The sequence below is a fragment of the Musca vetustissima genome, unplaced genomic scaffold (assembly GCF_032173495.1).
Source record: "Musca vetustissima isolate MV318-11 ecotype Yass unplaced genomic scaffold, APGP_CSIRO_Mvet_v1 utg9089, whole genome shotgun sequence".
Classification (NCBI taxonomy): domain Eukaryota; kingdom Metazoa; phylum Arthropoda; class Insecta; order Diptera; family Muscidae; genus Musca; species Musca vetustissima.
Genome location: NW_026880574.1, coordinates 19871 through 38072, shown reverse-complemented (window position 1 = coordinate 38072; position 18202 = coordinate 19871).

The following is an 18202-nucleotide window of genomic DNA, read 5'->3' as shown; positions in this document are numbered from 1 at the left end:
AAGGGTTGCCACAGGTCATATATATGGATCTTTTTACAATATTCGGGATGTATAAAATAACATTATGTAGAATATTGGAAATTTTTCAGTTATACCACCCTATCTCATCACTGCAAATTCTGCTAGGACTAGACAGAAACTAGAGGAAATCTCAGTGCTGGATGATGTCTACACACATAACACTTAGCCCCATTATCTCCATTAAAGAAATTGAATCCGAGTCCCTCGGAATTTTACTGTTTTCGAACTTCTTGCAGAAGTTCGTAGTTATGTAGTCAAAATAACCCTCCCATATTCTGTAATGACGATGACTTGGCAACCCCCTATTATTATTATTATTATAATTTAAATTTCTAAATGTTCAAATCAACTCATCTGCAAAACATTAGTGCCGTTTAAACAAATATTTTATCAGGGGAGAAAAAAATAAAATTAAATTATATATTAGTGAGCAGATTAAAGAATGCTGAATAGGAAAAAAATTACACATTCAGTTACAACATCATAGACTAGTGGTGAAACAAAACATACAGCAAATATAATTACTTTTGATAACATTAAATTTAAATGATATTTGAATTAATGTATGAAAAAAAACAAGCAATTACAACAACAATGAAAAACCAGTTAGGAAAGTAGTAAAGTCGGACTGGGCCAACTATATGATACCCTTCACCACTTTGGTTACATTGTACATATATGTCCTCACAATTGCATGTCTATTTTCCCTCTTTCTCCAACCTATCCTAACTTTAATTTCATTCGAGCAGATTTGGAGCCGTCTGCGTAACTTGGGGAAAATTTATGGAAAACGACTTAAAATTGATACACGCTATTCAGTACGCCGCGTTGTTAAAAATATAATCTATAATCTATATTATTCTAGACCTAATTCATTACGCTGTTCCAAATTTCGTGCAAATCAAAAGATATTAAAGGGATTTGGCACACCATCAACCTTAAATCAGACGGAAATATATATGGGAGCTATATCTAAATCTGAACCGATTTTCAGGAAACTTAGCACACATCATTCTAGATCTAATTTATTACGCTTTTCCAAATTTCGTGCAAATCGAAAGATATTAAGGGTCTTTGGTACACCATCTACGTTAAATCCGACGAAATATATATGGGAGCTATATCTAAATCTGAACCGACTTTCACGAAACTTAGCACACATTATTCTAGACCTAATTCATTACGCTGTTCCAAATTTCGTGCAAATCAAAAGATATTAAAGGGATTTGGTACACCATCTACCTTAAATCAAACGAAGATATATATGGGAGCTATATCTAAATCTGAACCGGTTTTCATGAAACTTAGCACACATTATTATAGACACATTTCGATACGCTATCCCAAATTTCGTGCAAATCGAAAGATATAGAGGGACTTTGGTACACCATTTACCTTAAATCGGACAAAGATATATATGGGAGCTATATTTATTTAAGCTCTCAATATTTCAGGTACGGTTCTCAAAGACTGTGCTATCCTCTCAAATTTATACTTTCTGCAATAGACTCTTCTTCTTTAAAATGTCGGTGGAAAACACTTTAAAGCCCCAGTCAAATGTTGTTTACCTATTGAAATCCATGGTTCTTCTGAAGTCTCTTCTATTTGAATAAACCCTCCCAAATGTACACTTTCTATAAAAGACCTCCTCAACGATTTTTTTCTTCCAAAATGAGATTTTCTTTTCGCAGGAATTATCTGAATACATAGAATATTTTAAGGGGATCTTCCATCCATAGAAGCACTTCAATGGTTCCAAATTTCTTCAAAGACAATTTTATTCTACAGAATACCTCTAAGAAGGTCTCTCTACACAAGAGTTCCTAAGTGTGACCAATGTATATAGGACCTCATAAGAGGCTTATCATCATCGCCGCTTCCCTCTTCTGTGCAAATTTCATAACGACTTTCTATCTAAAAAATAATATATTATAAATAGAGGAAACCCCATCGATCTGGTTCATTATTCTGTCGTGGTATTGTGCACCGGGAACCCCACCATCTAGTATCCAATCGCCATGTTTCATTCGCTTTTGTTTCAAGGTTACAACTAAATGACATACCTTTTACACCATATAATTATCTGATCATAGCCAATTTAACATAAAACCAGTAAGGAAAGTAGTAAAGTCTGACGGGGCCGACTATATGATACCCTTCACCACTTTGGGTATATCCAACAGTTGAGTCCTAACAGACGTCGCATTTTTAAAGGACCCGTCAAATGAAATTGGATTCATAAACATGTCATTTTGCAACCGATACTACATTTTGCATTTGATCAGATATAGAAGCTATATCTAAATCTGAACGGATTTCAGGAAACTTAACACACATCATTCTACACCCAATTCATTACGCTGTGCCAAATTTCGTGCAAACCGAAAGATGTGCCAAATATCGTGCAAATCGAAAGAACCTTAACACACCTCATTCTAGATCTAATTCAGTACGCTGTGCCAAATTTCGTGCAAATCGAAAGATATATAGGGACTTTGGTGGACCATTTACGTTAAATCGGACGAAAACATATATGGGAGCTATATCTAAATCTGAACCGATTTTCAGGATACTTAACACACATCATTCTAGACCTAATTCATTACGCTGTGCCAAATTTCGTGCAAATCGAGAGATATATAGGGACTTTGGTGGTCCATTTACGTTAAATCGGACGAAAATATATATGGGAGCTATATCTAAATCTGAACAGATTTTTCCCAATTTCAATAGGGTTCGTCCTTGGGCCAAATACGTGACCTATGCCAAATTTCATCTATATCGGATCATAAATGCGATCTGTACTTTGTTCACAAAAATACATGGACGGACGGACGTGCCTAAATCGACTCAGAAAGTGATTCTATGCATATTCTGAAAAGCAACCATGTGTCTATATCAATTCCTTTTGCCTGTTACAAACATATGCACAAAGACATAATACCCTGTACCACAGTGTGGTGAAGGGTATAAACATACCAGCTAATCAAACGATTAAAGCTCTACCAAAATGAGTGTGTCAATCGAATTAGTTATTAACCCAGTTAAATTAGCTGTCCAAATTGTTATACATTTTAAATATCCCAAACGAAGAGAACAGCTGACAGGTGAAGGTTTTTCTATTAAATTTGACACCACCACAATTTAAATGTTGACACTCCATAAAAATTCATTGGCTTTAGGGTAACAAAAATACGAGTGGATATTAGAAAAGCGTTACTAGCTTTTGTGGGTGTATGTGTGTTTGGTGACCACAATTCAACAGTGCACCAGCTATTGGTGTTAACAACAGAGTTTATGATCCCATTGCCGGGCTATTATGAACGACAGAGAGAGATTTTGAAATCTTAACCCAAAATACCAGGTAATAGCCCATTAAATATTTTATACCATCATTGCAGGAGCTATGTTAGTCAGGCACCGTGGACGTGGGCGAATGGAAATCCTGCAAAGAGTGGCAGGATATGGAGCACTGACGAATTGTATGAATGTTTACTTCAATGGCCGCCCGAGGACATTTACCACCACAATTCATTTTGTTACCATCATAAAGGACACTTGAATGAATCGAATGGAATGGAATGAATGAAAGAATGCCTGAAATGTTGGTGGAGTCACTTAACAACGAAGCAAAACAGGAAAAAAAAACGAAATAAAAAAGCCCAAAACAAGTTACCAAAGAATGCATTTTTATGGTCGAGTGTCATTGGCAATTTGTATTTGGTTTGTTTTATTGGGTAACTGCAGGAGGTTCTCGGAGCTATTTTTTTAACAAATGCAACGGACATATTTATTGTCCTCAGTTGGAATAGGGGTATGGAAGATAGACTCGAACCATAAGAGTAAAACCAAGGACGAACAGAGAATATTTTCGTGAATTTTTTTAAAGAATATTTTTTTAAACCATCCAACAGAGGCGTGGATTTTTTAAAGAATATCAACCATCCAACAGAGGCGTATATTTTTTTAAAGAATATTTTTTTCAACCAACCAACAGAGGTGTGGATTTTTAAAGAATATTTTTTCAACCAACCAACATAGACGTGGATTTTTAAAGGATATTTTTTCAACCAACAGAGTTGTGAAGTTTTTAAAGAATATTTTTTTCAAAGAATATTTTTTTAAAGAATATTTTTTTAAAGAATATTTTTTCAAAAAATATTTTTTAAAGAGTATTTTTTAAAGCATCCAACAAAGGCGTGGATTTTTTAAAGAATATTTTTTAAGGCATCCAACAAAGGCGTGGATTACCCTGTACCACATTGTGGTACAGGGTATTATGTCTTTGTGCATATGTTTGTAACAGGCAAAAATAATCGCGATAGACCCATGGTTCCTTTTGAGAATATGCATAGAATCACTTTCTGAGTCGATTTATGCATGTCCGTCTGTCCGTCCGTCCATGTATTTTTGTTAACAAAGTACAGGTCGCATTTATGATCCGATTTGGATGAAATTTGGCACAAGTCACTTATTTGGCCCAGGGACTATTGAAATTAGGAAAAATCGGTTCAGATTTAGATATAGCTCCCATATATATTTTCGTCCGATTTAAGGTAAATGGGGCACCAAAGTCCCTCTATATCATTCAATTTGAACGAAATTTGGCATAGAGTACTTACTTAGGTACAGAATGAGATATAGCTCCCATATATATTTTCGTCCTATTTAAGGTAAATCTGTCTCCAAACTCCCTATATATCCTTGGATTTGCACGAAATTTGGCATAGGGTACTGAATTGGGTCCGGAATGATGTATGCTACGTTTCGTGAAAATCGGTCCAGATTTAGATATAGCTCCAATATATATTTTCGTCTGATTTAATGTAAATTGTGCACTAAAGAACCAATGTACTGAAGTTACTGTAACCTTTCGTGTGACAAGTTTTCTTGCAATTGGTTCAGATTTACATATAGCTCTTATATATACTTTCGTCCGATTTTAAGTAAATGGTGTACTAAAGACCCATAGCTAGGCCGATTGGCAAAACGTACTGAAATTAATATAAATTAATCTCGGCCACGTTTCCTTGAAATCGGCTCAGATTTCGATATAGCATAGCTTCCATATATAATTTCGACCTATTCATGTTGATTGTAAACCAAATAATCAATGGGTGCTTGATTGATATTACATTTTAAACAGTGAAGCATACCAAATATCGTGCGTAAAGTTTGCTTAAAGTCTATTTACAAAGTGTGGAATAGTGTGCAGAATGGCATGTGTAAGGATTGATGTTAGTCGGTTTACTCATATATAAAGATCGCATTTTGAAGTTCGTTCAATTTCATGTCAATGTTCCTTCGAAAAGACGACATCAGTAAAGATACAAATGTAGAATATCCCCAAAGTGGTGAAGGGTATCATATAGTCGGCCCAGTCCGACTTTACCACTTTCCTTACTGGTTTATATTAAAATAGATATCTGATTTGTTCCGCGTTTTGAGTTTGGTTCTAAGACTCTGTTGTAATCATTTCTCCTACGAATGATAGCGAGATAAAAAATTATAACGTAAGGTTCGATAATGAACTATAGCTGCATTTCGACCTAACCCCTATGTGGAGGTTCCAGAAGGAGTGGACCGATATTCCCCATCTTTGAATTTGACTTAAGTTTGGAAGAAATAATAAGATGGGTAAGGTTTAGATGAAATCTAAAATTTTCTGAAACGGATTTGGTTCAAAGAAACTTGGGGTCTAGAACCAATATTTCGATGAGGCTCATTTTCACAGTGTTAAATTGTATACACCCTCATTAGCCATAAGGCTGAGGGTATAATTATCGATTAAACATTTCTGAAATTTGTATTATAGTTTACATAATCCCTTTTTAGAAATGTCGGTATAGGTCCACTTTTTGGTACTTGAAATAGTACCTGTCAGTATATCTATGGTGGAGGGTATCCAAAGTTCGGCCCGGCCGAACTTAACGCTTTTCCACTTGTTAAAGCTTCCAGCAGTTATTCCGATTTTTGTTTCCTTCAAAAAGCCATCATCCATTTCTACCAGCTGCCTGTAGTGTGGCATTGTTTGTTGTTGTTTTGTTAGCAGCCATTATGTTTCAATTTGAATTAAAACAAAAAGAAATGAAACGACGCCCAATATATGAATGAGCTGTTGCTCAGCGAGTGGGCGAATCAAGTCATTGTACATTATGAGCGCCGAAACACAATGTTCCATGCACCATCGAGGGAATATATTAAATACCATCCCATGGTCCCACAACAAATAAATGACATAAAAATATGTGAGGTTTTTTCGTTTATGTTTTTGTTCCGCGGCGCTAGAAATATGCGGGAGGTTCTTTTTTGATACGGAGGGACAGTAAGATGTGGTTAATGAGGAATATGTTATTAAAAAGTATAGAAAATTAGTTCGTATAAAAAAAGTAAAAAATTTCGTAGTGTCATCCACTTTGGTGCGAGATAGTACTTTCATATATTGAATAATTCAAGTAATGGACCTATAAGCAAATATGTATTTTTTTATCCTTCAAGAACCTAAAATGTCAGATTACAGTACTTTGAGTTGGAAAAGGCGCATAAAACCTTGAAATTTCCGAAAACGATGACATAGGTATCAGATTTCAATATCAAGCATCTTAGGAGTATTGGCAACATAAAATTGTGTTCCTTTCGTGATAAATCTGGAAAATCTGTTGCTATTGAAAGATTTTTTCCCATTAAAGAAGTCCTCCCTGTACTCCAGCGGTTTTCGTTGCTGTTACTGTTCCTCCCCGGTAATCTGTGAGAATTTTTATGTTTTTTGTGCTTATTATTGCTTATCATCGTTGTTAAGCGACTGTAAAAACCTAGGCTAAAGTCAGAGAGCTTTGCAATGATGTTGTCGCAGTAGTGGTGAAAAAAAAACAGAACAACACATTGTTGCTGTTATCCTAGAGAATACTGATGCTTACATTACATCACGATTTACAATAAAAAATGCAATAATAAAAAAATAAAGCAAGAAGAGTAATAAAAAAATTTAACAAATTAAAAACTCTCCTAGGATTTTTTTGGCGGGGAGAAATGTTGTAACGCACATCGCTGGTAGGGATAATATGAATGAACAGAGATGAACCCTGTTTGGGTATTGGACACATTTGCATGACTTGCGGCAAATGTAATTAGATACGCATATCTACTACATAAGCAAGGAGGGGTTTATGGGAAGGTACACATGGGATATATGTATACAATACCATACATAGATTATTTATTAAAGCGTCTTAAAGAGTAACAATTTATTGTAGTAATAAGTGTTCTGAATAGAAGTCAGCTTTGAATTCCACAGACATGTGTGAAAGGTTTATAGGTCACAAATCGAAAAGGTCATTCTTTTAATGCAAGCCGGGAAAGTTTTTGAAAAAATTATGCTGAGGAAATTTTATTTCTGTGAGTAGACTATTTGAAATCTTATGAGCGACATTTTTGTAGACTATTAGTAAGGATGAAAAAGACGCACCAGGACTCGAGATGGAAGAAGAATATATTTTACAAAAACATTCCTTTTCATAATATGCATAGAATCACTTTTTAAGTCGATTTATGCATGTCCGTCTGTCCGTCCGTCCTCCATGTATTTTTGTTAACAAAGTACAGGTCGCATTTGTGATCCAATTTGGATGAAATTTGGCACAGTTCACTTATTTGACCCAAGGACGAACCCTATTGAAATTGGGAAAATTGGTTCAGATTTAGATATAGCTCCTATATATATTTTCGTCCGATTTTATGTAAATGGTGCAATAAAGTCCCTATATATCCATCGATTTGCACGAAATTTGGCACAGCATACTGAATTAATCCTAGAACGACGTGTGTTAAATTTCCTGATATCGGTTCAGATTTAGATATAGCTCCCATATAAATTTTCGTCCGATTTTAGGTAAATAGTGCACCAAAGTTCCTTTATATCCTTCGATTGGCACAAAATTTGGCACAGCGTACTGAATTAAGCCTAGAACGACGTGTGTTAAATTTCCTGAAAATCGGTTCAGATTTAGATATAGCTCCAATATATATTTTCGTCCGATCTGTTAGGACCCCATCTGTTGAATATACCCAAAATCATATAGTCGGCCCATCCGACTTTGCTACTTTATCAGCTTGCGCAAGTACTTATGCTTCAGATCCATATAACAGCACGGGTAGAATCAGCGTCTTGTAGAGTGTGAGTTTAGTCTGGCGAGAGGTGGTCTTATTTTTGAGTTGCTTGCTCAGACCATAGTAGCATCTACAAAATTCAATGCTGATGTCATTAGTTTTATTTATGGCGAGTCCACTGGACGTCTTGCACATTGAAACCATCAGCTTGGTCTTCTTGCCCTTTACTGCCAGACCGACTTTGGCAGACTCTCTTTCAATTCGTTCAAAGGTGGCTGTTACCGCTTGCAAAGTTCGACGCATTATGTCGATGTTGTTGGCGAAGGCGAGTAACATATACTGTTTGATATACATAGAGCCATTTCTGTTCACATGTGCATCTCGTATGACCTTTTTCCAGGAGGATTTTAAATTGTCTGAATATTCGTTCGGTATTGAAGGGCTCCGAGACCTTGTGTCACTTAATGTTATCTTACATAGCCGTTTGAATTTTGCAGGAATGTCAAACGCAGACATGGCTTTGAACACCATTGAACGGATAGGGCTGTCTAATGCGATTTTATAGTCGACGAATATGTGGAATGAAAATCTGGTGAATGGTGGATTTGTCAGGTCTGAAGCCACATTGGTATGGTCCAATAATGTCATTGACCATTGGCTTCAGTCGTTCACACAGTATGCTGGATAGCACTTTATATGCGATGGTAAGGAGACTTATTCCTCTATAGTTGGCACATATCGTCTTGTCTCCTTGTGGAATCGTCTTGTCGACGAATATGTGAAATGAAAATCTGGTGAATGGTGGATTTGTCAGGTCTGAAGCCACATTGGTATGGTCCAATAATGTCATTGACCATTGGCTTCAGTCGTTCACACAGTATGCTGGATAGCACTTTATATGCGATGGTAAGGAGACTTATTCCTCTATAGTTGGCACATATCGTCTTGTCTCCTTTTTTATGCACGGGACACAGGATGCTGAGGTTCCAATCATTGGATATGCATTCCTCTAACCAAATCTTACAAATAAGTTGGTGTATGCTTCTAATCTGAAGCATGCTGATACACCAGTCCTGAGTAGTAAGTCCATCGGTTCCTGCTATTTGAAGCTTTGAAAAATGCTTCTTCCCGATCCTCAACACGCTATTTGCCAGTTTTCCGTCTTCGTCTCTACAGGAGGATGTGCAAGCACTAATGGCTTCGGTTTGGTGTTTTACTCCTTGATAAAATTTCCGGACTTCATTCTGAATTCGATTTGCTCACGCTCACATTTTTCTTGTTCTTTATTCCTTTTTTAAATACGTTTCTCATCTCTCCTTCTCTCCTGATAATTCCCCATCGCATTACGTATTGCTACTATCTGCAGGGTTGCCCTATAAGCTGCGTTTTTCACTCAGTAGCATTACGACACTCCTGATCGTACTATGGGTTTCGTGATGGTGGTCTTTGGTACCCAATTGCTGCTTTTGCTGTAGTTTGCAGGGAGTTGGCAATTCTTTGTCATTGCGATTCTATATTACTGTCGGGACAAGGATGCTTTCGTCAAGCAGGTGGGTAAGTTGAGCAGAGTAGGCTTCTGCTACCTGTTGTGTTTGCAGCATATCCACGTCGAGTTTCAGCTTTATATTCGCTCGAACATCTTTCAGATTTATATTCGCTCGAACGTCTAATATGCTGGATGAATGCCTTTCGTCTATAACAACATGATCAATTTGATTTCTCGCTGTTTGATCGGGTGAAAGCCAGGTGGCCTTGTGTATATCGAGATGCTTGAATTTCGTGTTGCCATCTACCATGTTTTTTGCCTCGCCGAATTCAATCAACCTCATGCCGTTGTCGAATGTTTCCTCATGAAGGCTGAATTTTCCGACGGTGGGGCCAAAAATATTTTCCCTTCCGATTTTTGCATTAAAATCTTCTAGCAGAATTTTAATGTCATGGCCAGGGCAGCGGTCATATGCTATTTCTAGGCGCTCGTAAAATATGTCTTTGGTCTGCTTATCTTTGTCTTCGGTCGGAGCATGGGTGCAATTGAGACTAATGTAGAAGAACTTCCCTTTTATACGGATTATAGCAATTCGCTCATCTACTGAGTGAATCTGGAAACGAGGCATTTTATTCTCCTGTTAACCATAAATCCGCTGCCAAATTCATGGCAGCTATAATACAGTGCGTTATGGTCCGATTTACTTACGCCTGTCCCTTTTCATCGCATTTCCAGTAAAGCAATAATATCGGCTTTAAACTTCTTGACTACAATCGCCAAAGCGAAAACTGCGCCAGTTCTGTTCAAAAAGGGAATATTTAAAGTACTTTGCTTTTCATTGTATGTGAGGTTTTTTGAATGTAACTTTTATATATTTTCGTCTGATTTTATTCAATTGCGCACCCAATAACCAATGTTGGTCCGATCAGGATGGAATTTCACATATTGACAGAATTTTGTCTAGAATGAAGGGTGCTAAAATTTATTTAAAATCGGGTCAGATTTTAATATAATATGTTCGCCAGATTTTATATATTGGATTTTGTGGTGCATCAAAGACGTGTATTGGTCTTTAATGCACCACAAAAACCAATACACGTTTTTATACCCTTCACCACACTGTGGTACAGGGTATTATGTCTTTGTGCATATGTTTGTAACAGGCAAAAGGAAACGAGATAGACACATGGTTCCTTTTGAGAATATGCATAGAATCACTTTCTAAGCCGTCTGTCTGTCTGTCCATGTTAAATTGTAAACAAAGTACAGGTCGCATTTATGATCCGAATTGGATGAAATTTGGCACAGGTCACTTATTCGGCCCAAGGACGAACCCTATTGAAATTGGGTAAAAATCGGTTCAGATTTAGATATAGCTCCCATATATATATTTAACCGATTTAATGTAAACGGTCCCTATATATCTTTCGATTTGCACGAAATTCGGTACAGCCTAATCATTTAAGTCTAGAATGATGTCTGCCAAGTTTCGTGAAAAGCGGCCCAGATTTAGATATAGCTCCCTTATATAATTTCGTCCGATTTCAAGTAAATGGTACACCAATGTCCCTATATGTCTTTCGATTTGCCCCAATTTTGGCATAACGTACTGAATTGAGCCTGGAATTATGTCTGCCAAGTTTCGTGAAAATCGGTTCAGATATTGATATAGCTCCTATATATAGTTTCGCCCGATTTTAGGTAAATGGTGCACCAACGTCCCTATATATCCTTCGATGCTAAGTTTCGTGAAAATCGGTCCTGATTTAGATATAGCTCCCATATATATATATATATATATATATTTAACCGATTTAATGTAAACGGTCCCTATATAACTTTCGATTTGCACGAAATTTGGTACAGCCTAATCATTTAGGCCTAGAATGATGTCTGCCAAGTTTCGTGAAAGTCGGTCCTGATTTAAATATCGCTCCCATATATAGTTTTCTCCGATTTAATGTAAATGGTGCACCAAAGTCCCTATATATCCTTCGATTTGCACGAAATTTGGCATAACATACTGAATTGAGCCTAGAGTGATGTCTGCCAAGTTTCGAGAAAATCGGTCCAAATTCAGATATAGCTCCCATATATAGTTTCGTCCGATTTCATGCAAATGGTGCACCAAAGTGGCTATATATCTTTCGATTTGCACGAAATTTGGCATAACGTACTGAATTGAGCCTAGAGTGATGTCTGCCTTGTTTCGTGAAAATCGGTCCAGATTTTGATATATCTCCCTTTTATTATTATAACCTAACCTGTGACAAGTTTGTTTGAAATCGCTTAATATTTTGATGGGCCTTCCAAATATATTTTCTCCCGATTTCATGTAAATTGGGCATCAAGCTCCTCATTTTAGTGAAATTTTGCACAACGTACAAAATTGAGCATAGAATTACGTAGTTGCGTTTTCTAAAAGTACAGACATAGCCCAACGGATGACCTATTTAAATTTGTTTGAAGTCAATTTACATATTTTATGGATAGATCTAGGTAGATTCACATTCAGATACATATCACATATTTTATTTCATCCAATGTCATGTTAATAGTCCTGTTTAACATACCCATAGTGGTGAAGGGTATCATATAGTCGGCCCGTCCGACTTTACTACTTTGCTTACTGGTTCTAGGTTAGATTTGGTACGTTGTGCACCAATTTGTCCTAAGCGGGCGAACTTTAGTTATTATATGGAGGCTATATTTTAACCTGAAACGTCTTCAATCCAATACGCTATGCTAATATTTCATATAAAGCTAAAAGACATAGGCTCCTCCAGTTGCACCATTGACATAAAATCGGACAAAAATATATGAGGGAGCTATATTTCAACCGATTTCAATAACAAAATATCGTGCAAATAGAAAAGGATCTATGGTGCACCATTTACAGAAAATGGGACTAAAGTATATATCAGGCTATATTTAAATCTGAACCGATTTCAAACTTAACAAAAAACATTCTAGACTAAATTCCACAATCGTTGCTAAATTTCGTGAATATAGAACAAACATAGACCCTCGGTGCGCCATTAACAACAAATCGGACGGAAATGTATATGGGAGCTATATCTAAATCTGAAACTATTTCAACAAAACTTCACGGATGTCAACCTGCAGTAACGTCAATCAGGTATGCAAAAAATTTTCCCAGTCTGAAAACATTGACAGTTTGGTGTTCCACTTACAGAAATTCGGACGAAACTATATGTGGGAGCTATATCTAAATATGAACCGATTTCAACAAAACTTGGCATACATTAATGTATGCTAATTCAGTACTCTGTGCAAAATTCTGCTTCAATCGGAAAAATATTGGCAGTATGGTGCTCCATTTGTAATCTGTGCAAAATTTTGTCTCAATCGGGCCACAAATGAGAGTTTGGTGCAACATTTACATGAAATTGGACGAAACTATATATGGGAGCTATATCTAAATTTGAACCGATTTTCTCCAATTTCAATAGGGTTCGTCCTTGGGCCAAATAAGTGCCATGTACCAAATTTGGATCATAAATGCGACCTGTACTTTGTTCACAAAAATACATGGACGGACGGACAGACGGACATGCATAAATCGACACAGAAAGTGATTCTATGCATATTCTCAAAAGGAACCATGGATCTATATCGTTTCCTTTTGCATGTTACAAACATATGCACAAAGACATAATACTACAGGGTATTCTGTGGTGAAGGGTATAAAAATCATAGGAATATCTGTTTGTACTTCTGTTGCTGTTCTTTTTAATCGATTCAGATTTTGATACATATCCCATATAAATGGTGTTTGAGCCGATATTATCGTAAGCTTTGAGTATTTAGTATGTTTAATTAACGTTGATTCCACCCCACCTAGGAACCTTGTTTAGAATTGATGTCTCTCAAAAATACCTATTTATATCAGTCCATCGTGTGTAATGACAATACTGTTCTCACAAATCTTCTGACGCATCACATATGGAGTGTATCGCATTCAAAACTTGATGTTTAAATCAAAAATCAGTTTTATTGTCTAACGCATTCGTTGTTTATTTGTCGTTACTTTTCACAAATTAAAATTTTGGAAAATGAAGTTAGCAAACTTCTTGGAATACCCGTGAGTACATTACCACTAAGACAATTCATTAACTAAATTACTTATTTCTAATTACAGAGAAACAAGCCTTCCACCGCATTTTGTTAATATGTTTACATTTACAAAAAAAAGTTTCCTAAATAATTTTGAAATACTTTTGTATTAAAAATGGGAAGATTCGTTGGAAATCACAACATGATGTCATACCAGGATTTTCATTTTGTTGTCGTTAATGTGCGATGTGCTTACCATTGTCAGCTCTTGCTGTTAATGAAATTACTTTCTCCGAAACCGCTGCTGCGCTGAGTATTGTTAGTGCACCTGCTTCGAGCAGTGGGGTTTCTAAAAACATCCTTAACAAAACAATCACATTTCTATGTTATACCATTATCTGTCAGTCTTCTGTATTTATCTTTGTAGGTATCTATTCCGATATGCATTTTAATAAACACGAAATTTGAAAAAGTTAAATAAAATTAAAATTTTTAGACAATTGCGTTTTACAGCATTTGTTATTGTTGCCGCCAAAAACAATGTGAGTTGTAGCACCAAAAATATTACGAACAGCCCGACAAACAACAGCTCGGTAATAGAAAGATTTATTTAATGTCGTAATAGAAGGATGTGGAAAATGATTCATTGGGGTTGAGGTTGGTGTGGTTGGTATGCAAGGAGTTGGGGTAACAAATGTTTATCTGGTTTTTTTATATCTTTTATGATGTAAAAATGTGTAGATGCCATGATTTTGGTATGATGGGCTTTTTAAGGGTAATAAAAATAATAATTACAGCAAAAATCCGTAAGGAAGAAACAAAAGTCTGAAGGGGCCGACTATATGATACTCTTCTCAACTTTATGAAATCTATATAGATATATGAAATCCTGTACTAAGGATATACGAACTAGGGATCCGTTTCATCCAGCATCTTCCTTCTGCAGGAGACATAAGGCATTTGTTTTATAAGAACTTATATTTATAGAAAATCTTTACCAGGTAGTTTTTCTTCAAATATATCCCATTTAGTACCACCTCCCACAAAACAACTGATTCCGATTTCCATCACCCCAAAACCACACCCTTTATAACATCAAAATTACTTCCCCTTCCTTCCATGGTATAATCTACGTTTTTATGAATGATTATATAATGTTTCATGCAATTCATAAATTTCTGCGATATTTTTAAAATAACATCCCTAGCATAAATATGATAATTTTTAATGTGTTACACACGTACGTACATACGTACACAGCCTGAAACATTTCAACCATTCAAACATTCATTCTCTGCATGAGAATTTCATCATTACAGAAAATTGTCATCATTAAAGCTGTTATCCTGAAGCTGGGATTTCATGGCTGCACATGATGTTCAAATAACCAAAAATGCAAAGGATTTGCTTATGGAAATATATGTATATATATGTGTGGATGTGATTTACATACTACATGCTTATATATTAGTGTAGATGCGTAAGCGTGTGTGAGTGCGTTTATAAATTAAGTCAATTAGTAAAGATATGAAGGACAAATTTTGTTGTCATGTTATGTTTTGTATTCTTCTCTGTTTTTGCTCATGAAATTCGTCAAGATAATTGGTAGCATTTTGCACAGAAAAAAATTGTATATTTTTTAAAAAGGTGTAGAGAAGAGCAGAGATGATAATACAATATTAGTAGAATAAATACCTATGAAAATATATTTCACTGATTCTTGAGATCTAATTATACCCTAATATATATATATATATATAATATATATTATTTGGTCTGTTCCCGTACTGCAAGAATCTACTACTTTTTACCACGATAACGAATTTTCCTTTATGATATCGAAGAAAATAGTAAAATCGATTAGATTCTTGCACTACGGGAACAGACCAATTGTAATGTGCAAAGAGAAACAACATAGACAACTCGTTTGCCCGATTGACAGTACATTATATATAAGCATTTACATATATTCCAGATTCAGTTTAGAATGACTTTAGTCGAATGAAATAAAAAACACCCCGTTTTTTTATACCCTTCACCACACTGTGGTACTGGGTATAATGTCTTTGTGCATATGTTTGTAACAGGCAAAAGGATAATCGAGATAGACACATGGTTCCTTTTGAGAATATGCATAGAATCACTTTTTAAGTCGATTTATGCATGTCCGTCTGTCCGTCCGTCCATGTATTTTTGTTAGCAAAGTACAGGTCGCATTTGTGATCCGATTTAGATGAAATTTGGTACAGTCCACTTATTTGGCCCAAGGAAATTGGGAAAAATCGGTTCAGATTTATATATAGCTGCCATATATATTTTCGTCCGATTTTTGGTAAATAGTGCACCAAAGTCCCTATATAGCCTTCGATTTGCACGAAATTTGGCATAGCATACTGAATTAAGTCTAGAAAGGTGTGTGTAAAATTTCGAGAAAATCGGTTCTGAGTTAGATATAGCTCCCATATATATTTTCGTCTGATGTTAGGTAAATAGTGCACCAAAGTCCCTATATAACCTTCGATTTGCACGAAATTTGGCACAGCGTACCGAATTAAGCCTAGAACGATGTGTGTTTAATTTGGTGAAAATCGGTTCAGATTTAGATATAGCACCCATATATATTTTCGTCCGATTTTAGGTAAATAGTGCACCAAAGTCCCTATATATCCTTCGATTTGCACAAAATTTGGCATAGCGCACTGAATGAAGTCTAGAAAGGTGTGTGTAAAATTTCGTGAAAATCGGTTCTGATTTATATATAGCTCCCATATATATTTTCGTCCGATTTTAGGTAAATAGTGCACCAAAGTCCCTATATATCCTTCGATTTGCACGAAATTTTGATTTATAAGTAAATAAAGAACTCAAAATGTGTCCGAATGCAAAAAAACAAACATACTGAAATAAGTGTAAACTAACATGTGACAAGTTTCGATGAAATCGGTTTAGATTTCGATATTTTGCTTTAAATTTATTTACATAATTTTGTCCCATTGTAAGAAGCAACTCTGTATATGACCAAAATTTTGTATAGGTTGCAGAATGACATGTTTAATTTCATGTTAATGGTCCTTCAAAAATGCGACGTCTGTTAGGATTCCATCTGTTGGATATACCCAAAGTGGTGAACGGTATTATATATTCGGCTCGCCCGACTTTACTACTTTCCTTACTGGTTTAAAAGGGTGTAGAGAAGAGCTGAGATGATAATACAACAATTGTAGAATTAATACCTATGAAAATATATTTCACTGATTCTTGAGATTGTAATGTGCAAAGAAAACAAAATACACACCTCGTTTGTCCGATTGACAGTAGTACATTATATATAAACATATACAACATGCAAATGTCAAATAAAGCATTCCGTGGCTATAAAATGCTTTATTTGACATTTCCATGTTGTCGGATGAATTCAATGGAGTACGTTCAAGTCTTGGAAGACAAATTATTGCAATTTTGGAAAAGCAGCAACAATCAAGGACTCGTTTTTCAGCAGGACAACGCGCCAGTTCATAAAAGTCGCCGTACTAAAGTATGGTTAAAATTAAAAAATATTAAAATTTCCGACCAGAATCCGATCGAGAACATGTGTGGAATCTTGACTCATCGTGTCTATGCAGAAAACCTCCAATACCAAACTGTATTTTACCTCCAAGAAGTGATTTTCGATGAATGGCGGTCAATCGAAGAAAACTTGCGAATAATTTTGATCAACAATGTGATGGATAAAATTTTTGAACTTATTCGAAATAAGGGAGGCCCTACCCATTATTTATAAAAGTTATTTTATTTTATTTAAGTTTTAAAAAATAAATTTTTCTAATTTTGTAAATGAGCGTCTATAGTTATGCAACACCAGTATTTTTGAAAGTGCAGAATTCGGCGAAACCATAAAGAATAAACTAATTATTTTCTTTGAATAATATGTGTTTTTGATCGTTTTATTGTGAACAATAACTTAATGGGTCCATTTTATTTGTCAACTAACATACCAATTGAATTAAGGGTGCGTCTATAGTTATGATACGCAGTGTATATTCCAGATTCAGTTTCGAATAACTTTAGTCGAATATCCGTAAAGACAAATTCTACGGCTTAATATAAAGGATATAACAAAGACAACATTTTTATACCCTTCACCACATTGTGGTACAGGGTATTATGTCTTTGTGAATATGTTTGTAACAGGCAAAAGGAAACGAGATAGAAACATGGTTGCTTTTGAGAAAATGCATAGAATTTCTTTCTGTCCGTCTGTCCGTCCGTCCATGTATTTTTGTGAACAAAGTACAGGTCGCATTTTTGATCCGATTTGAATGAAATTTGGTATGAGTCACTTATTTTACCCAAGGACAAACCCTATTGAAGTTGGGAAAAATCGGTTCAGATTTAGATATAGCTCCCATATATATTTTCGTTCGATTTAATGTAAATGATACACCAAAGTCCCTATATATCTGCAGACAAGCCTAAAGCTTCGCAGGACACATGAATTGTGATTTTATATAA